The sequence below is a fragment of the Lithobates pipiens genome, unplaced genomic scaffold (assembly GCF_037356315.1).
Source record: "Lithobates pipiens isolate NorthernLeopardFrog02 unplaced genomic scaffold, aLitPip1_a1.2 Scaffold_8, whole genome shotgun sequence".
NCBI classification, from domain to species: domain Eukaryota; kingdom Metazoa; phylum Chordata; class Amphibia; order Anura; family Ranidae; genus Lithobates; species Lithobates pipiens.
Window position 1 is genome coordinate 688,424,107 of NW_027507903.1, and position 24,291 is coordinate 688,448,397.

The window sequence follows — 24,291 nt, forward strand, 5'->3', positions numbered from 1 at the left end:
TTGGAGCGCTGATCAGTGTCACACACAGCCCCTCCCCCCACAGCTAGAAACACGCCCCTAGGACACACTTCACCCCTACAGCGCCACCTAGTGCTTAACCCCTTCACTGCCACTCACATTTATATATTAATCAATGTATTTATAATCGCACTGATCGCTGTATAAATGACAATGGTCCCAAAATAGCACCAGAAGTGTCCGATGTGTCCGCCGTAATGTCGCCGTCACCATAGAAATCGCAGATCAGATCACCGCCATTACTAGTAACAAAATAATAATAAAAATATCATCAAACCATCCAATATTCTGTAGACACTACTTTTGCGCAAACCAATCAATAATCACTTATTGGGATATTTTTCCCACACAATATGTATTAGAATAGGTAGGTGTCCTCACATCCAGTGTTTAGAATAGGTAGGTGTCCTCACATCCAGTGTTTAGAATAGGTAGGTGTCCTCACATCCAGTGTATTAGAATAGGTAGGTGTCCTCACATCCAGTGTTTAGAATAGGTAGGTGTCCTCACATCCAGTGTTTAGAATAGGTAGGTGTCCTCACATCCAGTGTTTAGAATAGGTAGGTGTCCTCACATCCAGTGTTTAGAATAGGTAGGTGTCCTCACATCCAGTGTTTAGAATAGGTAGGTGTCCTCACATCCAGTGTTTAGAATAGGTAGGTGTCCTCACATCCAGTGTTTAGAATAGGTAGGTGTCCTCACATCCAGTGTTTAGAATAGGTAGGTGTCCTCACATCCAGTGTTTAGAATAGGTAGGTGTCCTCACATCCAGTGTTTAGAATAGGTAGGTGTCCTCACATCCAGTGTTTAGAATAGGTAGGTGTCCTCACATCCAGTGTTTAGAATAGGTAGGTGTCCTCACATCCAGTGTTTAGAATAGGTAGGTGTCCTCACATCCAGTGTTTAGAATAGGTAGGTGTCCTCACATCCAGTGTTTAGAATAGGTAGGTGTCCTCACATCCAGTGTATTAGAATAGGTAGGTGTCCTCACATCCAGTGTTTAGAATAGGTAGGTGTCCTCACATCCAGTGTTTAGAATAGGTAGGTGTCCTCACATCCAGTGTTTAGAATAGGTAGGTGTCCTCACATCCAGTGTATTAGAATAGGTAGGTGTCCTCACATCCAGTGTTTAGAATAGGTAGGTGTCCTCACATCCAGTGTTTAGAATAGGTAGGTGTCCTCACATCCAGTGTTTAGAATAGGTAGGTGTCCTCACATCCAGTGTTTAGAATAGGTAGGTGTCCTCACATCCAGTGTTTAGAATAGGTAGGTGTCCTCACATCCAGTGTTTAGAATAGGTAGGTGTCCTCACATCCAGTGTTTAGAATAGGTAGGTGTCCTCACATCCAGTGTTTGTCTTGTAGTTCTGTCTGATATTCTATTCCATTCCCTCGCTGAACACAACCGGCATTGTCCATGTCACTGGTCGCTTCTCCTCGCAGGACTCCGCACAACTCTTCTCCCTTTATATCACATTCATCAAAGTGCTTCTTTCCACAATCTCATCACAACTCTTAGTAGGAGTTGGAGACACAATGGGGGTTGTTTGTGGGGGGCGGATCCACTTTGGGGGCGCTGGGGGTAAATCTGAGGGGTGGATCTGAAATGAGGGGAAGCTCTGCTGATTTTATCATCCAATCATGTACAAGATAAAATGCTGTATTTTATTCTCCTGGCATGTCCCCCTCGGATCTGCAGTGACGGCACTTCTGGGGTGGTTTCGGGGGGTTTCGGGGCACTTTGCACTTGTGGTGGGGGGTGGATTCACCTTTAGTAAATAACCCCCCAATGACTTTCCACACAATTCTCACTTTTGGTGAGGAGTTCTGAGAAGGTTTTTAGAAGCTGTTTATATCGCTATTCAACAAAAAAAGAGAAATTTCCCCGGGGACTTTAGATGAGGTGAGCGCTACTAAGACCATAAAAGTAAGAAGAGTAAGTACAGTATATATGTTTATATTCAGTAATAATATTACAAGCATATTGTCATCAAAGAAAGACACTTACTACAAGGTACATAAAACTGGATTGAATAGTAGTAGTAGTATTGTGTATGAACAAGTAGTAGTAGTAGTAGTAGTATTATGTATGAACAAGAAGTAGTATTGTGTATGAACAAGTAGTAGTAGTATTGTGTATGAACAAGTAGTAGTAGTAGTAGTAGTTATGAACAAGTAGTAGTAGTAGTAGTAGTAGTAGTACTAGTTATGAACAAGTAGTAGTAGTAGTAGTTATGAACAAGTAGTACTAGTTATGAACAAGTAGTAGTAGTACTAGTAGTAGTTATGAACAAGTAGTTGTAGTAGTAGTTATGAACAAGTAGTAGTAGTAGTTATGAACAAGTAGTAGTAGTAGTAGTTATGAACAAGTAGTAGTAGTAGTTATGAACAAGTAGTAGTAGTAGTACTAGTTATGAACAAGTAGTAGTAGTAGTACTTATGAACAAGTAGTAGTAGTAGTAGTAGTTATGAACAAGTAGTAGTAGTAGTTATAGTAGTAGTTATGAACAAGTAGTAGTAGTTATGAACTAGTAGTAGTAGTAGTAGTAGTTATGAACAAGTAGTAGTAGTTATGAACAAGTAGTAGTAGTTATGAACAAGTAGTAGTAGTACTAGTTATGAACAAGTAGTAGTTGTAGTAGTAGTTATGAACAAGTAGTAGTAGTAGTAGTTATGAACAAGTAGTAGTAGTAGTAGTAGTAGTAGTAGTTATGAACAAGTAGTAGTAGTAGTAGTTATGAACAAGTAGTAGTAGTAGTACTAGTTATGAACAAGTAGTAGTAGTAGTAGTAGTAGTTATGAACAAGTAGTAGTAGTAGTTATGAACAAGTAGTAGTAGTAGTTATAGTAGTAGTTATGAACAAGTAGTAGTAGTAGTAGTTATGAACAAGTAGTAGTAGTAGTAGTTATGAACAAGTAGTAGTAGTAGTAGTAGTTATGAACAAGTAGTAGTAGTAGTAGTAATGAACAAGTAGTTGTAGTAGTAGTTATGAACAAGTAGTAGTAGTAGTTATGAACAAGTAGTAGTAGTAGTAGTAGTAGTTATGAACAAGTAGTAGTAGTAGTTATGAACAAGTAGTAGTAGTAGTAGTAGTTATGAACAAGTAGTAGTAGTAGTAGTAGTTATGAACAAGTAGTAGTAGTAGTTATAGTAGTAGTTATGAACAAGTAGTAGTAGTTATGAACTAGTAGTAGTAGTAGTAGTAGTAGTAGTAGTAGTAGTAGTTCTGAACAAGTAGTAGTAGTAGTTATGAACAAGTAGTAGTAGTAGTAGTTATGAACAAGTAGTAGTTATGAACAAGTAGTAGTAGTACTAGTTATGAACAAGTAGTAGTAGTAGTAGTAGTAGTTATGAACAAGTAGTAGTAGTAGTTATGAACAAGTAGTAGTAGTAGTTATAGTAGTAGTTATGAACAAGTAGTAGTAGTAGTAGTTATGAACAAGTAGTAGTAGTAGTAGTAGTTATGAACAAGTAGTAGTAGTAGTAGTAGTAGTAATGAACAAGTAGTTGTAGTAGTAGTTATGAACAAGTAGTAGTAGTAGTAGTAGTAGTTATGAACAAGTAGTAGTAGTAGTAGTAGTAGTTATGAACAAGTAGTAGTAGTAGTTATGAACAAGTAGTAGTAGTAGTTATGAACAAGTAGTAGTAGTAGTAGTAGTAGTTATGAACAAGTAGTAGTAGTAGTTATAGTAGTAGTTATGAACAAGTAGTAGTAGTTATGAACTAGTAGTAGTAGTAGTAGTAGTTCTGAACAAGTAGTAGTAGTAGTTATGAACAAGTAGTAGTAGTAGTAGTAGTAGTTATGAACAAGTAGTAGTTATGAACAAGTAGTAGTAGTACTAGTTATGAACAAGTAGTAGTAGTTATGAACAAGTAGTAGTAGTAGTAGTAGTAGTAGTTATGAACAAGTAGTAGTAGTAGTTATGAACAAGTAGTAGTAGTAGTACTAGTTATGAACAAGTAGTAGTAGTAGTAGTTATGAACAAGTAGTAGTAGTTATGAACAAGTAGTAGTAGTAGTTGTAGTAGTAGTTATGAACTAGTAGTAGTAGTAGTAGTAGTAGTAGTTCTGAACAAGTAGTAGTAGTAGTAGTAGTTATGAACAAGTAGTTGTAGTAGTAGTTATGAACAAGTAGTTGTAGTAGTAGTTATGAACAAGTAGTAGTAGTAGTAGTAGTTATGAACAAGTAGTAGTAGTATTATGGTATTCCAAGATAGGAAAAAGGGGAAAAGAGGGGATTTTTTTACGGTACAATATATGAAAAGACAAAAATTACTTTTTAAGAAAAAAATCTTTCATAACTTTATTTTAGAAATATTAAAAAGCTGTATTTAAAGACAGAGAAAACACAAGTACATTCATAGTACAAAGAAGTACATAGCTATAAAAAAAATATAGGGGATCCTGAAATTAATAGTTGCTGGGACTGATCATGCTTCCTCCCGACATGTTTCGCATTTGTGCTTCTTCAGGGGAGTATACAACTAATGATTTAATAAAAGAGAAATTTAAGAATACAGAGTATATATGCATACTATTTATACAGATATAATGCAAATTTGTTTGTAAAGTAGTTTCATATTTTGCTTAGTCCAAAGAGGACTGTATTTATGCGTTTTAATACGCTTTTTGTCCATAGGCCCACCTCCCTGTGACACGGTAATTGTATGCAATGAAATTTTGTACTTATCTCTACTAATTTAAAATATTGTGTTTTTTTTTTTTTTTTCCTCTTTCCCTTTCCCCCCCTTTTTTGTTTTTCTTTTATTTTTCCCTCTCGTTTCCGGGTCCATGGCGGCTTTCAGCGGCGAGGCCTGGGAAGGCCTAATGAACAAGGCCTCAGATTTTCAAAAGAACAGTGAACCATCAGATAAAGACCTGGATCTAGCATTGCAATATTTGCAACGACTTTTGGAACGCAAGGTTAGAATTTTCTGGCACAGAAAGTTTTTTCAAAAATACATAGATCAACAAATCGTTCCTTTTGGCCTTAGAGTACAAATATTCCCCAATCTTAATAAAATTGACAACCTCATTAAACAAAAATGGGAAGAAAATTTGCAAACATGCTCTACAGCAATGATGACTTTATTAATTATCCAATACTCGCATGATATTGATATGATAGATAATTCAATTAAAAAATGGTACGAGGAATATGCCAAAATAATTTTGACTTCCAAATTTAAACGTAAGGAAGCTGAATTATCTAAACACATTGAGAATTATACTCTCGAGATAATTTGTTCAAAACAAAATAAATTCACGCGTGACAGTAACTCTTATGTGAATGGCTCGGCATATAAATGGCCAGCAGATGGTCAAAACAAAAATAGATTCTTTAGAACATCACGAGCCTCCAATAGGAGGGGCTATAATGACGATGAAACTAGATCTAGTGCTTCGTCTACATCTTTTCCTTCCAATCACTCTACAATTTATAGGGATCTATCCGGAGATAGACATCCAAAAAGGAGAAAAAGCGATTCGGAGGGCGCCGCTATGGCAGCACCCAATCAACACCTTAGCACTCCCCTACCTTCTCATACACATCCTATTTCTAAACAGGTTCCTGTTCGCCCTCTCACTATGTTCCATCACCCACCATCACTTCCATCCCTCATCACTCCCATCTCCATTAACACTTCTCTATCCACTTCCACTATCAGTAACACTTCTCTGTCAACTACCCTCACGTCCTCTTCCACCAAATCAGTTCCCCTCACATTACCTTCATCCACCACCAATATTAATGACATCATTATATCACCCAGTGGTGCTCCCCTACCGGCGGACCTCCGAATCGCCCCTATTTTTTTAGGGAAAGAACCTCCCCAATTACCCAACAATTAATTAAATCTCCCTCTACCAATTCAAAATTTAGTTCATATACTGAACTTTCCATTGTTAACTTGTCTTCTCATACTCTTACAAGCCATGAACTTGATGTTCTTAAACTAGGACTGACTTTCTGTCCTGATTCCAGCTCGGACAAATTTTCTTTAATAAAAGACATACATCTATTCGCACGAAAATTGACATATAGAACCCTATTTCATAAATCTAATCCACCTACTCCACAAGCAAACATTTCTAATCTCACGAATGAGGCAAATAGGGCCGACCAACAAGCCCTTTCCAACCTGATGGATCTATGGGAAGAGGGCCAAATACCCTCTGACGACGAAACGACTATCTCCCTCACTGGCTTGTCGGTACAGTCAGTTTTTTTCCCCCCTCTAGAAACGTTCAAACCTAAATCAAAAAATTTTCCACTCTTAAACACGAATCCTAACATTTGGGCATTTACCCGACAAGTATGTCAGGAAATTGAACAAACTCAATTCCCACCAATCAATAAACATAATTTAACGAAAGATCAATTGATGGCATTAAAACAGCTTAAAACTAATCCAGATATAGTCATAAAACCAGCGGATAAAGGTGGTAATATTGTTATCATGAATACTTCGCAATATCTTACTATGTGTAATAAGATCCTTCACAACTCTGATTGGTATCGACCAATCTCTGTTTCTCTAATCTCACATTTTGATACACAATATCGTTTGATTATTTTTAACGCATACAAATCAGGTATCATAGATAAAGGTACATGGGACTTTTTAAACATCAAAGACCCTAAAATTGCTACCTTCTATGCCCTTCCAAAGGTGCACAAATCAATAACCAACCCCCCAGGACGTCCTATTATTTCCAGTATTGAAAGTTTAACAGAAAATGCAAGTAGTCTCGTAGATAAACACCTCATACCGCATGTTATTTCCCTTTTTTCGTATGTGAAGGACACCATTGATCTTTTAAAGACACTTGAGGGTATCAGCTTACCGGCACAATCCTGGCTGGTCTCTATAGACGTGGAATGTCTGTATAATGCCATACCACATACCAAAGGCTTACAAGTAATACGCTCCTATCTACAAGAAAGAGGCTCCACCTTTTTTGCCTATAATGATTTTGTTTTGAAGCTGCTGGATTTTATTCTAAAACATAATGTGTTCCAATTTAATCAATCCCACTACCTCCAGGTGCAGGGGGTTGCGATGGGGACTAAATGTGCCCCATCGTATGCCAACCTGTACCTGGGGGGGTGGGAAAAAGACACTTTCGCGCGTGAAGACCTTGCCCCTTTTCTAAGTAACATCATAGCCTGGTACAGGTACATTGATGATATTTTATTTTTCTGGTCAGGATCAGAATCAGATCTATTATTGTTTTTCAATCTACTTTCATTGAACTCATTTAATCTAAAATTTACTTTAAATTACAGTCAAAATTCTATTGAATTCTTAGACCTGACCATTAAAATCAACACCACTGGACATTTATGTTCTACTTTATATAGAAAGCCCACTGCTGGCAACACGGTTCTGCATGCGACAAGCTTTCATCCAAAACCGCTCCTTAAAAGCATTCCATATAGCCAATACTTAAGGGCCAAACGAAATTGCAGTACTGATTCGGACTTCAAGAACGCAGCTAATGACCTATACAGAAGACTGAGAGCACGTGGCTATAGTCATATATCCTTGAAGAAGTCATATAATAGAGTCAAAAATATAGATAGAACTTCCCTCCTCTTTTCCAATAAACAAAAAAATTTGGACAATAAAGTACGTATTATAACAAAATATTCCAATCAACATTACTCTTTTCGCGCCATAATTCAAAAGTTTTGGCCGCTATTAAAAGCTGACCCTATTGTCAACCAGTACATAAATGATGTACCATCCATCACTTACATGAGACCTCAATCACTCAAAGATAGTCTGGTTAGAAGCCACTTTCAGGATCCTATAGGGGATATCACACTTAAACAACCAGGCACTTACCCTTGTGGGCAATGTGACATGTGCCCCTACGTACATAGTTCTCGCAAGATTAAATTACCAAATGGCAATTCATTTGCTCCAAAATTCCATGTGACATGTTCCACTCCGGGCGTTGTATATCTAGCCCAATGCCGTTGCGGAGGTTTTTACTTTGGTAAAACAAAAAGACTTTTCTCTATCCGCATAAAAGATCACATTAAACCTATCCTTAATAAAAAAATAATTACAGCCATAAGCAGACATATTGGGATCCATCACGCATTTGATCCTAATTGGATCCGATTTATTGCCCTGGCCCATATACCTCTAAACTCTCGAGGGGGCTCAGTGGATAAGCTCCTTTTACAAACAGAAGCTAAGTGGATTTATACTTTAAAAGCCACAAAATATCCCGGGTTTAATGAAAGTATAAGTTACAGGCCTTTTTTATAGTCAATCTTTTCTTGCTTTTTGCATGGAATCCTCCTTCCTTGGCTGCGGACCTCCATGGACCCAGGTTATTAGAGAGATAAGCAATATCTATTATTTCTTCCTCCCTGTATTCTCCCTCTCTCTCTCCTTTCCTTCCTTCACACTTATTTTCTCTCTTTTCTTCCTTATTCCCCTCCCCCACTGTCATTACTCTTTTTTTATTTTTTTATTTTTCATTTTCATTTCATTTTTTGTTTTCTTACATATTTGATATATTTATATAAAAAATATTATTGCAAAATTAACCCAGTTAGTTTACTATTATTATTGTTTCACATGATTTGTATCATTTGTAATTGTCCTATTTTGCTTGGTCCAAAGATGGATATCATGGATTGTATATTTGGGGATCTCTGTTGCTCTCTATGATTTCCACCCACAGTGAGGAGTATGTCTTTTCCTTTCCTTCCCGCACCACAATTTTTAGCCTCATTAATTTGAGGCATGGGACGGGTTTATTTGGTTTCTTCCCCCCTGGCACCAAGTACGCACGGGCATATGGACACCCAAGGGCGCCGTTTGGCTTTCGTTCCAGGTGGCGCCCGATCCGGGATGAACATGAGCGTGTATCCCTTCTGGGTTAGAGACCATGATAACCGCCGTTCTGTCTGCCTCCACTATAGCCTGTTTTCTTTCCGCCCCCTCTGGGCGGAGAGTCAGCTCAGCTTCATTAACATCTGCTGCCATTCTCAACCATCTCGTGTCAGCACTGAAGCATTATGGGTATGGTAGTTCAGGGCATCGGTTCGACGGGCCTCGCACGTGCTCACTGTCTCTCCCAATGGCTGTCCTCATCGAGCCGGTGACGTCAGACGCCGGCTCGATGGATGGGGGATTTAAAAACCGGCGCTGTCATTCCATCAAACGCTGCAGGTTCGACATAGATACTGTCGCCACGCTGGATTTTCTTCTGTTCTGGTAAACATACCTTCTCACTCTTAAATTACACTGCTGTCATTCTTTAGTCATTACACATAGTGATGGCCGAACGGTTCGCCCGGCGGTCGTTTCGCGGCGAATTTCCGACTTTCGCCGTCCGCGGGTTCGAACGCCTTTTTCCGTCGTTCGCCCCGGCGGACTTACGTGTTTAATGTATACAAGAACTTTAACCTTTCGTGACACGTTTATCATGTGTTACAGGACAACCAATTGAGACATGACAGCTCATGGACACTTGGACATTCCCCCTAACCTATAAATACACCCGATCCGGTGGCCATTTTACATTCTTTCTTCTGTCACTGTAGGGAAAGGATCCTGTGTGGAGTAGGGACAGAGAAAACGCTAGCTATTTGGTACACAAAAGTTCTTTTCAGGACTGGTATAGGTGTTAGGTCAGCAGCCTGAGTTTCTTTTGTCAGTTTAGATAAAGGGACAGAGCGCTGTATGCTGCTATTTTAGGGACAGCTCAGCCAGATTAGTCTTTCTTCATCATCATCATCATCATCATCATTAGCTGTTACTATCAGGTCCACAAAAGAGCTGTTCCAGCTAATCGTTCCAGCCTACTCTTTTTTGCCAATTTGTATAGGGACAGGCAGGAAGCAGTGTGTCAGGCAGTGAGGATAATTTTAAAGACTTGCTGTTACTATTAGTTCCACAAAGGTTCTTTTCAGGACTGGTATCAGTGGTACGGTAATAGGCTTGTACACGTATAATATTCTTTCTTCCAAATATAGAAAGAATATTATACTTGACTGCTGCCCTTCTGCTGCAGTCTGCTAATCATTCACAACTCACTTGTTCCACAAAGCTCTTTATCAGGACTGGTAACTTGGTCTGTCTAGGGTGCTACGGTACATAGGCTTGGGTGCGGTACAGTCTGCTGTTCTGTAAGGACCGCTATCGGTCCACAATACATAGGGTTGCCGTGCACTACTGCTGACCGCTGCCCTATACTGCAGCAGTCCTTCATTGGTATAGGGACTGACGTACAGTCTGCTAATCACTAACACACAACCTGCTTGGTCCACAAAAGTTCTTATAAGGACTGGTAACTTGGTATAGGGTGCTACGGTACATAGGCCTGAGTGCGTTACAGTCTGCTGTTCTGTAAGGACCGCTATCGGTCCACAATACATAGGGTTGCCGTGCACTACTGCTGACCGCTGCCCTATACTGCAGCAGTCCTTCAGCGGTATAGGGACTGACGCACAGTCTGCTAAACACTAACACACAACCTGCTTGGTCCACAAAAGTTTTTATAAGGACTGGTAACTTGGTATAGGGTGCTACGGTACATAGGCCTGAGTGCAGTACAGTCTGCTGTTCTGTAAGGACCGCTATCGGTCCACAATACATAGGGTTGCCGTGCACTACTGCTGACCGCTGCCCTATACTGCAGCAGTCCTTCATTGGTATAGGGACTGACGTACAGTCTGCTAATCACTAACACACAACCTGCTTGGTCCACAAAAGTTCTTATAAGGACTGGTAACTTGGTATAGGGTGCTACGGTACATAGGCCTGAGTGCGTTACAGTCTGCTGTTCTGTAAGGACCGCTATCGGTCCACAATACATAGGGTTGACGTGCACCACTGCTGACCGCTGCCCTATACTGCAGCAGTCCTTCAGCGGTATAGGGACTGACGTACAGTCTGCTAAACACTAATACACAACCTGCTTGGTCCACAAAAGTTCTTATAAGGACTGGTAACTTGGTATAGGGTGCTACGGTACATAGGCTTGAGTGCGGTACAGTCTGCTGTTCTGTAAGGACCGCTATCGGTCCACAATAGATAGGGTTGACGTGCACCACTGCTGACCGCTGCCCTATACTGCAGCAGTCCTTCAGCGGTATAGGGACTGACGCACAGTCTGCTAAACACTAACACACAACCTGCTTGGTCCACAAAAGTTTTTATAAGGACTGGTAACTTGGTATAGGGTGCTACGGTACATAGGCCTGAGTGCGTTACAGTCTGCTGTTCTGTAAGGACCGCTATCGGTCCACAATACATAGGGTTGCCGTGCACTACTGCTGACCGCTGCCCTATACTGCAGCAGTCCTTCATTGGTATAGGGACTGACGTACAGTCTGCTAATCACTAACACACAACCTGCTTGGTCCACAAAAGTTCTTATAAGGACTGGTAACTTGGTATAGGGTGCTACGGTACATAGGCCTGAGTGCGTTACAGTCTGCTGTTCTGTAAGGACCGCTATCGGTCCACAATACATAGGGTTGACGTGCACCACTGCTGACCGCTGCCCTATACTGCAGCAGTCCTTCAGCGGTATAGGGACTGACGTACAGTCTGCTAAACACTAATACACAACCTGCTTGGTCCACAAAAGTTCTTATAAGGACTGGTAACTTGGTATAGGGTGCTACGGTACATAGGCTTGAGTGCGGTACAGTCTGCTGTTCTGTAAGGACCGCTATCGGTCCACAATACATAGGGTTGCCGTGCACTACTGCTGACCGCTGCCCTATACTGCAGCAGTCCTTCATTGGTATAGGGACTGACGTACAGTCTGCTAATCACTAACACACAACCTGCTTGGTCCACAAAAGTTCTTATAAGGACTGGTAACTTGGTATAGGGTGCTACGGTACATAGGCCTGAGTGCGTTACAGTCTGCTGTTCTGTAAGGACCGCTATCGGTCCACAATACATAGGGTTGCCGTGCACTACTGCTGACCGCTGCCCTATACTGCAGCAGTCCTTCATTGGTATAGGGACTGACGTACAGTCTGCTAATCACTAACACACAACCTGCTTGGTCCACAAAAGTTCTTATAAGGACTGGTAACTTGGTATAGGGTGCTACGGTACATAGGCCTGAGTGCGTTACAGTCTGCTGTTCTGTAAGGACCGCTATCGGTCCACAATACATAGGGTTGACGTGCACCACTGCTGACCGCTGCCCTATACTGCAGCAGTCCTTCAGCGGTATAGGGACTGACGTACAGTCTGCTAAACACTAATACACAACCTGCTTGGTCCACAAAAGTTCTTATAAGGACTGGTAACTTGGTATAGGGTGCTACGGTACATAGGCTTGAGTGCGGTACAGTCTGCTGTTCTGTAAGGACCGCTATCGGTCCACAATAGATAGGGTTGACGTGCACCACTGCTGACCGCTGCCCTATACTGCAGCAGTCCTTCAGCGGTATAGGGACTGACGTACAGTCTGCTAAACACTAATACACAACCTGCTTGGTCCACAAAAGTTCTTATAAGGACTGGTAACTTGGTATAGGGTGCTACGGTACATAGGCTTGAGTGCGGTACAGTCTGCTGTTCTGTAAGGACCGCTATAGGTCCACAATAGATAGGGTTGACGTGCACCACTGCTGACCGCTCACCTATACTGCAGCAGTCCTTCAGCGGTATAGGGACTAAGAGTTTTGTCACAGGGTCATTTAAAAAATGACATGCAGAGGAAGAGGCAGGCCCTTCCGCAGGGGTGGTAGGGGTAGGGCAGGAGCAACAGGCTTGAGCCAAAGTGGGAAGTTGCAGAAGGTGCGTTCAATTACTTTAAAGGATGCACCAGACTTGGTTGAGTGGCTCGCTCAGCCTTACTCTTCTGCACCCTCCTCATCCTCTCGATCTGCACCCTCTTCTTCACTCTCTGCTATGTGCACCCCCAAAGACACTACCACCAACAACACGACCACCACCACCACCACCACATACCTTCCGCTTGAGTCACTGGAATTATTTTCCGATCCATATCAAGAGGACATTTCTGATGCGCAGCCACTCTTGGTATTGGATCAGGAAGAGGAGGTAGCAACAAGCGCTACTCAGCAGTCTGACGCCAGTACCCAGATCAGCCCAAGGAGGAGGTTGGTCCCCGGTGTTGCTGCCTACTCTACTTATAGCGGTGGGGAAGGTGACGTTGATGATGACGTGTCTAGTGATGTCACGTGGGTGCCCACAAGAGAGGAAGAGGAGGGGAGTTCAGAGGGAGATATGGACCAGCAGATAGGGAGGAGAAGCAGCAATGACTTACATTGCACAGCAGGGACAAAGCAGACTGCAAATGTATCAGGAGCGAGTCATCGACCATGTACGGTCACATCTGGCGCTCCCAGGACACCGGCACATGGCTCCGCAGTGTGGGCTTTTTTTAACGTGTCCGCTGCTGACAATAGCGTTGCCATCTGCAATCTTTGCAGTCAACGCGTTAGTCGCGGTAAGCCCAATACTCACCTAGGGACGACCGCCTTAAGAAGGCACATGAGCAGCCATCACCGAGCCCAGTGGGAGCAACGGAACACACAAAGCCACACTGCAGGCTCTCACCGTCCAGCCTCGTCTTCTACTTCTCCTTCTCCTCTCTCCTCACAATTGTCCTCCACTCCACCTTCCATCACGCCAAGCTCACATTTTTCTGCAAAAAGGCAGGCTTCCGTGGGCCTAATGTTTGAGCGTAAAAAAATGATGACGCCGGATAACCCTCTTGCCCAACGGTTGGCGGCTGGCTTGTCAGAACTCATAGCCCGCCAACTACTGCCATATAAACTGGTGGACTCGGAGGCCTTTCGCAAATTTGTGGCCATTGGAACACCACAATGGAAGGTCCCAGGAAGGAAGTATTTCTCAGAGAAGGGCATCCCAGAGCTATATGGCCATGTTCAGCGGCAAGTGAATGTATCTCTGGCACACAGTGTCGGTGCCAAGATACATCTGACCACAGACACGTGGTCTAGCAAACACGGGCAGGGAAGGTATATCAGTTTTACTGCCCACTGGGTGAACCTTCTGACGGCCGTCAAGCATGTAACCCGTGGCACCCGTGTAGATTTGGTTTTACCGCCACGGATTGCATGCAGGCCTGACTCTTCTTCTCCTCCTCCTACTCCATCCTCCTCCCTCTCCTCCTCAGCTGCCTCCTCCTTTTCCGCTGCTAGCGTCTCTTCCACTGCACCGCCCAAGCTCCCCAGAACCTATTCCACATGCCAGGTGAGACGTTGCCATGCCGTGCTGCGTCTGTTGTGCCTGGAAGCAAAGAGCCACACTGGCCCGGCACTCCTTTCAGCTTTGCGTTCACAGGCAGATGAGTGGCTAACACCGCTCAATTTGACAGTTGGTAAAGTGGTGTGTGACAACGGTGCCAATCTGCTTAGCGCATTGAAACAGGGCAAAATCACGCACGTGCCGTGCATGGCACACGTCTTAAACTTGGTCGTGCAGCGATTCCTTGTCAAATACCCTGGGGTCCAGGACATCTTGCGGCAGGCAAGGAAAATCTCGGCCCATTTCAGAAGATCTTACACGGCCATGGCTCGCCTTGCTGACATTCAGCGGCGACACCATCTGCCGGTCAGACGTCTTATTTGCGATTGCCCGACGCGATGGAACTCAACCTTCTATATGCTTGATAGGCTGCTCCAGCAGAAACGTGCAGTTAACGTCTACCTGTATGAACTCTGCGAAAGAAACGGTTCTGGGGAGCTGGGTTTTTTTTCACCGCGCCAGTGGCTGCTCATGCGCGACACATGCAGACTTCTGCGGCCATTTGAGGAGATCACCAAACTGGTCAGTCGCAGCCATGGCGCCATCAGTGACATGGTACCTTATGCCTTCTTTCTGGAGCGTGCATTGCGTCGTGTCATTGATCAGGCTGTGGAGGAGCAGGAGCGGGAAGATGAGGAAGTCGCAATGCTGGATGAATTCCCAGGGGGGGCTACTCTATCTGAGACAAGTCAACAACAGGAGTCTGATGAGGAGTCAGAGGAGGATGGTGCCGGGGCGGATGAGCAGGAGCAAGAAGAGCATGCTTTAAACCTTTCTGGGATCCCTGTTGTGCGAGGATGGGGAGAGGAGAATGAAGAGGACGACATTATCCTGGATGATGAGCAGGAGCCAGGCCACCACACCGCTTCCACTTTAGTGCAAATGGGGGCCTTCATGCTCCAGTGTTTTAATAGGGACCCCCGTATAAAAAGCATGAGGGTCAAGGACCAGTACTGGGTGGCAACGTACTTAGACCCCCGGTACAAACACAAAATGGCGGAAATGTTACCGCCGTCGCAGAGGGCTGTCAGAATGCAGCACTTCCAGGCCTTGCTTCGAGAAATGCTGCATTCTGCTTTTGCGTGCGCTGGCAGAGGAGCAATTCCCACTCCCAGAGAAGGATTTGCGGGTACCAATCCAACAGCGCCTGCAAGAAGAGGCCGGTTTGAAGATGTGTTGGTGACTTCGGATATGAGGTCATTCTTTCAGCCGACCCATCGACAGGTGTCATCCGGATCCAGCATCAGGGAACGCCTAGACCGTCAGGTGTCCGACTACATTGGGTTAACGGCCGATGTGGACGCTCTGAGGAGTGATGAACCCCTAGACTACTGGGTGGGCAGGCTTGACCTCTGGCCAGAGCTTGCCCAATTTGCAATCGAACTGTTGGCTTGCCCCTCATCCAGTGTCCTGTCCGAAAGGACGTTCAGCGCAGCAGGGGGGATTGTGACCGATAAGCGTACTCGCCTAGCTCACCACAGTGTTAACTACCTCACATTTCTAAAAATGAATGAGGCATGGATCTCGGAGGAATTCAACACATGTGATCAGTAGACCATGTATATGTCTATAAACAATTTTTGGAATCAAGCACACAGACCTTCTTAATTCATTTGGCTCACTTCCCTGACCCAAAAAAGCACACCGTACTATATGCCCCTACCCTCCTCTTTGAAGAGGTTGAGCGGTGTCATATTTCTACTGGGGCTGCTTATTATGAGGGGTTCCCACCATCCCTGTGCTGTGCTGACTTCCTCCTGGGTGTTCTTATTATGAGGGGCTCCCACCATCCCTGTGCTGTGCTGACTTCCTCCTGGGGGTTCTTATTATGAGGGGATCACACCATCCCTGTGCTGTGCTGACTTCCTCCTGGGGCTGCTTACGGTGCTGCTGTCAGCGCTGTATGTCACGGAGCTGCTGTCAGCGCTGTATGTCACGGAGCTGCTGTCAGCGCTGTATGTCACGGAGCTGCTGTCAGCGCTGTATGTCACGGAGCTGCTGTCAGCGCTGTATGTCACGGAGCTGCTGTCAGCGCTGTATGTCACGGAGCTGCTGTCAGCGCTGTATGTCACGGAGCTGCTGTCAGCGCTGTATGTCACGGAGCTGCTGTCAGCGCTGTATGTCACGGAGCTGCTGTCAGCGCTGTATGTCACGGAGCTGCTGTCAGCGCTGTATGTCACGGAGCTGCTGTCAGCGCTGTATGTCACGGAGCTGCTGTCAGCGCTGTATGTCACGGTGCTGCTGTCAGCGCTGTATGTCACGGAGCTGCTGTCAGCGCTGTATGTCACGGAGCTGCTGTCAGTGCTGTATGTCACGGAGCTGCTGTCAGCGCTGTATGTCACGGAGCTGCTGTCAGCGCTGTATGTCACGGAGCTGCTGTCAGCGCTGTATGTCACGGTGCTGCTGTCAGCGCTGTATGTCACGGAGCTGCTGTCAGCGCTGTATGTCACGGAGCTGCTGTCAGCGCTGTATGTCACGGAGCTGCTGTCAGCGCTGTATGTCACGGAGCTGCTGTCAGCGCTGTATGTCACGGAGCTGCTGTCAGCGCTGTATGTCACGGTGCTGCTGTCAGCGCTGTATGTCACGGAGCTGCTGTCAGCGCTGTATGTCACGGAGCTGCTGTCAGTGCTGTATGTCACGGAGCTGCTGTCAGCGCTGTATGTCACGGAGCTGCTGTCAGCGCTGTATGTCACGGAGCTGCTGTCAGCGCTGTATGTCACGGTGCTGCTGTCAGCGCTGTATGTCACGGAGCTGCTGTCAGCGCTGTATGTCACGGAGCTGCTGTCAGCGCTGTATGTCACGGAGCTGCTGTCAGCGCTGTATGTCACGGAGCTGCTGTCAGCGCTGTATGTCACGGAGCTGCTGTCAGCGCTGTATGTCACGGTGCTGATGTCAGTGCTCTGTATTACGGTGCTGCTGTCAGTGCTCTGTATCTCCTGCACCCTCTTGTTTGCCTACCCTGGTCCCTGACCTTCCCTCTCCTCCATTGCCTTCATTAGCTCCATAGTCCTGAATTGTCAGAACAATTTCCCAAATAAAAAAAAAATGCTTGTAGTTATCGATCCCAAATTCACCTCATACATGTATTATGCTATTGTCCAGGTGGTGGGACTACGTGCTACCCCCTAATAATTACCCCGTGGCCGCAAATTCGACCTAAAGGTTTGCGAAATTCGCCTCCCATTGAAGTCAATGGAGCCCGCGGCGAACGGTCGTTTTCGCGAACGTTTGTGTCCGTTCGCGTTTCGCGTTCGCGAAACGTCCCGTCGGAAGTTCGTCCATCACTAATTACACATACTCATTTACCCCTTCTTGATTATCTGTCTGTAGGTGCAATAAGCTTATAGTAGCAGCCTAATGCTGCACGCTGCAGTTCCTTCAGAACATACACTGTACTGAGCTTACTGATTTGTTCAATGGGATCTGCTGCTATTACATTGCATTAATATTACTCTATGGAACGAATCTTCTCATCCTTTACCATTACCGCAGGTAAAAAGAATTCTATTTATTTTAAGTGTATTAATTATATATTCTATACAATTATTTATAACCTACATATAAACTTGATCTAATCCGATTTATAATTAATTACTGCATTCTTAATGAATGAATAATTATGTTCTAATGTGGAGGCACTTTCTTTTAGCCCCATTCCTACATATAATTGTAGGATTAATTCTTTTTATCTTATTTACTATATTATAACATATTTTATACCATTTGAAAACATAGTATCTATTTTTTATTCCTATTTTTTCATCTTGTCTCTTCAGCGTTTGTTTTCCTCCATCTATGCCCTGCATAGGGCTAGGGTGTTTTTATCACTTGATCCTGTCCCATAATATTTTGCCATTTACTCTTACATCAATTGGCTTATGTGCTGTGAGACTTGGACTTTCCATCTTTGGGTAAGCATTGCTCCTCTTTGGACTAAGCAAAATATGAAACTACTTTACAAACAAATTTGCATTATATCTGTATAAATAGTATGCATATATACTCTGTATTCTTAAATTTCTCTTTTATTAAATCATTAGTTGTATACTCCCCTGAAGAAGCACAAATGCGAAACATGTCGGGAGGAAGCATGATCAGTCCCAGCAACTATTAATTTCAGGATCCCCTATATTTTTTTTATAGCTATGTACTTCTTTGTACTATGAATGTACTTGTGTTTTCTCTGTCTTTAAATACAGCTTTTTAATATTTCTAAAATAAAGTTATGAAAGATTTTTTTCTTAAAAAGTAATTTTTGTCTTTTCATATATTGTACCGTAAAAAAAATCCCCTCTTTTCCCCTTTTTCCTATCTTGGAATACCATAATATTAGAATTACTGGGGGATGTGGTACCTATTATACTAATGTGTCTCTGGGATAGTGTGGACCGATTTATTTCTCAAGTAGTAGTAGTAGTTATGAACAAGTAGTAGTAGTAGTTATGAACAAGTAGTAGTAGTAGTTATGAACAAGTAGTAGTAGTAGTTATGAACAAGTAGTAGTAGTAGTTATGAACAAGTAGTAGTAGTAGTTATGAACAAGTAGTAGTAGTAGTTATGAACAAGTAGTAGTAGTAGTTATGAACAAGTAGTAGTAGTAGTTATGAACAAGTAGTAGTAGTAGTTATGAACAAGTAGTAGTAGTAGTTATGAACAAGTAGTAGTAGTAGTTATGAACAAGTAGTAGTAGTAGTTATGAACAAGTAGTAGTAGTAGTTATGAACAAGTAGTAGTAGTAGTTATGAACAAGTAGTAGTAGTAGTTATGAACAAGTAGTAGTAGTAGTTATGAACAAGTAGTAGTAGTAGTTATGAACAAGTAGTAGTAGTAGTTATGAACAAGTAGTAGTAGTAGTTATGAACAAGTAGTAGTAGTAGTTATGAACAAGTAGTAGTAGTAGTAGTAGTAGTAGTAGTAGTAGTAGTAGTAGTAGTAGTAGTAGTAGTAGTAGTAGTAGTAGTAGTAGTAGTAGTAGTAGTAGTAGTAGTAGTAGTAGTAGTAGTAGTAGTAGTAGTAGTAGTAGTAGTAGTAGTAGTAGTAGTAGTAGTAGTAGTAGTAGTAGTAGTAGTAGTAGTAGTAGTAGTAGTAGTAGTAGTAGTAGTAGTAGTAGTAGTAGTAGTAGTAGTAGTAGTAGTAGTAGTAGTAGTAGTAGTAGTAGTAGTAGTAGTAGTAGTAGTAGTAGTAGTAGTAGTAGTAGTAGTAGTAGTAGTAGTAGTAGTAGTAGTAGTAGTAGTAGTAGTAGTAGTAGTAGTAGTAGTAGTAGTAGTAGTAGTAGTAGTAGTAGTAGTAGTAGTAGTAGTAGTAGTAGTAGTAGTAGTAGTAGTAGTAGTAGTAGTAGTAGTAGTAGTAGTAGTAGTAGTAGTAGTAGTAGTAGTAGTAGTAGTAGTAGTAGTAGTAGTAGTAGTAGTAGTAGTAGTAGTAGTAGTAGTAGTAGTAGTAGTAGTAGTAGTAGTAGTAGTAGTAGTAGTAGTAGTAGTAGTAGTAGTAGTAGTAGTAGTAGTAGTAGTAGTAGTAGTAGTAGTAGTAGTAGTAGTAGTAGTAGTAGTAGTAGTAGTAGTAGTAGTAGTAGTAGTAGTAGTAGTAGTAGTAGTAGTAGTAGTAGTAGTAGTAGTAGTAGTAGTAGTAGTAGTAGTAGTAGTAGTAGTAGTAGTAGTAGTAGTAGTAGTAGTAGTAGTAGTAGTAGTAGTAGTAGTAGTAGTAGTAGTAGTAGTAGTAGTAGTAGTAGTAGTAGTAGTAGTAGTAGTAGTAGTAGTAGTAGTAGTAGTAGTAGTAGTAGTAGTAGTAGTAGTAGTAGTAGTAGTAGTAGTAGTAGTAGTAGTAGTAGTAGTAGTAGTAGTAGTAGTAGTAGTAGTAGTAGTAGTAGTAGTAGTAGTAGTAGTAGTAGTAGTAGTAGTAGTAGTAGTAGTAGTAGTAGTAGTAGTAGTAGTAGTAGTAGTAGTAGTAGTAGTAGTAGTAGTAGTAGTAGTAGTAGTAGTAGTAGTAGTAGTAGTAGTAGTAGTAGTAGTAGTAGTAGTAGTAGTAGTAGTAGTAGTAGTAGTAGTAGTAGTAGTAGTAGTAGTAGTAGTAGTAGTAGTAGTAGTAGTAGTAGTAGTAGTAGTAGTAGTAGTAGTAGTAGTAGTAGTAGTAGTAGTAGTAGTAGTAGTAGTAGTAGTAGTAGTAGTAGTAGTAGTAGTAGTAGTAGTAGTAGTAGTAGTAGTAGTAGTAGTAGTAGTAGTAGTAGTAGTAGTAGTAGTAGTAGTAGTAGTAGTAGTAGTAGTAGTAGTAGTAGTAGTAGTAGTAGTAGTAGTAGTAGTAGTAGTAGTAGTAGTAGTAGTAGTAGTAGTAGTAGTAGTAGTAGTAGTAGTAGTAGTAGTAGTAGTAGTAGTAGTAGTAGTAGTAGTAGTAGTAGTAGTAGTAGTAGTAGTAGTAGTAGTAGTAGTAGTAGTAGTAGTAGTAGTAGTAGTAGTAGTAGTAGTAGTAGTAGTAGTAGTAGTAGTAGTAGTAGTAGTAGTAGTAGTAGTAGTAGTAGTTATGAACTAGTAGTAGTAGTTATGAACTAGTAGTAGTAGTTATGAACTAGTAGTAGTAGTTATGAACTAGTAGTAGTAGTTATGAACTAGTAGTAGTAGTTATGAACTAGTAGTAGTAGTTATGAACTAGTAGTAGTAGTTATGAACTAGTAGTAGTAGTTATGAACTAGTAGTAGTAGTTATGAACTAGTAGTAGTAGTTATGAACTAGTAGTAGTAGTTATGAACTAGTAGTAGTAGTTATGAACTAGTAGTAGTAGTAGTAGTTATGAACTAGTAGTAGTAGTAGTAGTTATGAACTAGTAGTTATGAACTAGTAGTAGTAGTAGTAGTTATGAACAAGTAGTAGTAGTTATGAACAAGTAGTAGTAGTTATGAACTAGTAGTAGTAGTTATGAACTAGTAGTAGTAGTTATGAACTAGTAGTAGTAGTTATGAACTAGTAGTAGTAGTTATGAACTAGTAGTAGTAGTAGTAGTTATGAACAAGTAGTAGTAGTAGTAGTTATGAACAAGTAGTAGTAGTAGTAGTTATGAACAAGAAGTTTACACAGGGCAGATTGGAGGGACAGCATCACATGGGTGGGAAATGTGTATCCCTATTGGTCTCACTATGTCCATGGTAAGTATTGACTGTAAACATAAAGGGGTATATCAGATAATGGGGTATTTCTAATTCTGGATTTATGATTTATACACGATTTGTACTTGAATTCATCTTTATAAGTTATACCACAGGTCTTCACGTATATTTAGCGCAACTTTACACATCATATTTTGATTTGGTCCATAATGATATTAGATGGTTTTTAGTTGCAGCTTTTGGGTTTTATGTATATAAATGTTGGGGGCCTTAATCATCCTGTGAAGAGGAAATCTTTGTGGGCGGAGCCTCTGCAAAACGGGAGTGACGTCATGTGTGCGCAGGAAACTCATCTGCCCCGGGATGCTAAAATAGACACTATCCACGTATTTTTACTGCCAACTCAACTTCTAAACCTCGGGGAGTAATGACTGCAATTCGGGACACTGTTGTGTTTGCTTTACATGAAGAGCATAAGGACCCTCGCGGTCATTTCCTCCATACTCATATGTGACATCAACCAAATAACGTACACAATTGTAAACGTGTACACCCCAAATTCACCTCACTTATGTTTTTTTCACAAACTCATGAAAAAAAATAATATTGTAAGGAAGGGTCTTTTGATACTATGTGGAGACTTCAATGTAGTACCAATGTAGTAATCAATGTAGTACCAGACCCCAATGTGGACTCTACGGCAAGAAGGAACCGCACAAGTTTATCCCTACAGGAAGCCCTCCATAGAGAGGATTTGTTGGATGTGTGGCGGTGTCTACATCCTGACAGAAAGGACTATACATTCTTCTCTGCTCCACATCGGACTTACACCAGAACTGACTTATTTTTAGTGGACCACCTAACCTTGCCCAGAATTGTCTCCTCCTCTATAAATAGTATCACGTGGTCTGACCATGCTTCTAGAAAGTTCTCCTTGAAAGATGCTTCAACAGTTATCCCCATTCCACTATGGAGAGCTAATTCTTTTCACTGATAGGCGGCACGGATGGGCATGGATAGGCAGCACGGATGGGCACTGATAGGCGGCACTGTATTGTTTTATACTGTATTAATGGATCAGTGCCAAACAATAATGCATGCCAATCAGTGATGCCTATTGTGGGCACTGATTGGCATCCATTGTGGGTACTGATTGGCATACATGGTGGGCACTGACTGGAATCCCTGGTGGTCTAGGGTGGCATACTTTGTGCTGGGTATCCCTGGTGGTCCGGTGGCGTCCCTGGTGGTCCGGTGTGGGCATCCACGGGGGGCTGTGCTGATAATCGATCAGCACAGACTCCACCTGTCAGAGGAGCAGCCGATCGGCTCTCCTCTACTTGAGTCTGACAGGCGTGAGTGAGGAAAAGCTGATCACCGGCTCTTCCTAGTCGTGATTGGACACGGCTGATCACGTGGTAAAGAGTCTCCATTGGAGAGTCTTTACTGAGATCGTAGTTGCCGGGTGTCAGACTGACCCCCCGCAACAACGATCGTCGCGATGCGCTCCCCCGGGGGCGCACAGCAGCTCAAAATCCTGATCACATCATATGACGTCCGGTCAGGATTTTGAAACCACTTTGCCGCCGTGCTTTTGTTATAGGGCGGGCGGCAAGTGGTTAAGGATGAGAGAAACACCACAACCTACCACTGAAATGATTAATGAGTTCCTGCTAAAAATTTCCTTGCCAACACTATCCACGCAACAGTTTCCCTAAACTTACCATTCACCACGGAGGAAATTCATGAGGCAATAGATACACTCCCAACCAATAAGTCCCCGGGCCCAGATGACTTAGTGGGGGAATACTATCGCACTTCTTATCACCATATTTGGGTAAAACTTTCAACGCTGCAGCGGCCTCTTCCTCCTTTCCTCCTGAAATGCTTGAAGCGTTGATTGTGACGCTACCCAAGCCAGGGAAAGAATCCACCACCCCAGCAAATTTCACACCCATCTCCCTATTCAACACGGATTTGAAATTATACACCAAACTGATAGCCAACCGCCTGCTAGATATTTTGCCACTTCTAATAAATTCAGAGCAGACTGTATTCACCAGGGGGCGCCAAAACTCAGATGCCGGCAGACGACTAACAAACATTATTCACCTCGCTAAGACTCAGCGGAGGCCTTCTCTGCTACTGGCGTTAGATGCGGAGAAGGCCTTTGACAGGGTCCACTGGGGATATATAGATCTGGTCCTACCACAGTTTGGATTCCAGGGGCATATATTGAGGGCAATATTGGCCCTATATTCAGCACCCCTAGCCCGGGTATACACGTCAGGAATACTCTCCAAACCGTTCCAGATAACGAATGGAACTCGCCAAGGTTGCCCGCTCTCCCCTTTACTTATCAACCTGATATTAGAGCCCTTCGCTACTTTTATCAGAGAGCATCCAAACATCACAGGTTTCCAAACTCACAAATCTGAACATGTGGTCAGTCTGTGGGCTGATGACATCATTCTGATGCTTCCAAATCCTGAAAGCGTTTGGAGATCTCTGGTTCCTAGGTACGGGCACCACCAGTACGGCGAGTGCCACTTTTGTTACCACAATGCACTGAGATGGAATGAACATCTAGATCAACACATCGAGGTATTGTCTCACAGGACACCTTTTTTCTTTTCTTCTTTCAGGTTTTTTATTTTTATTTTTCTCTTTTTCATTTTTCATCTATACATGATGGCGCCCACTACTGTTGGAGCATTTATATTGCTGGTAACATGGCGTCACTATCATATATTCTATACACTGTGTCACAATAGTCCCATTGTACTTGTCACTTTTCATATCCCTTATGCAATCACACCCTTTAGTCATTTCCAATCCCATTCACTTCCATCATGTTTACATTTAGTGCTCGATGTCTTGACTTGATAT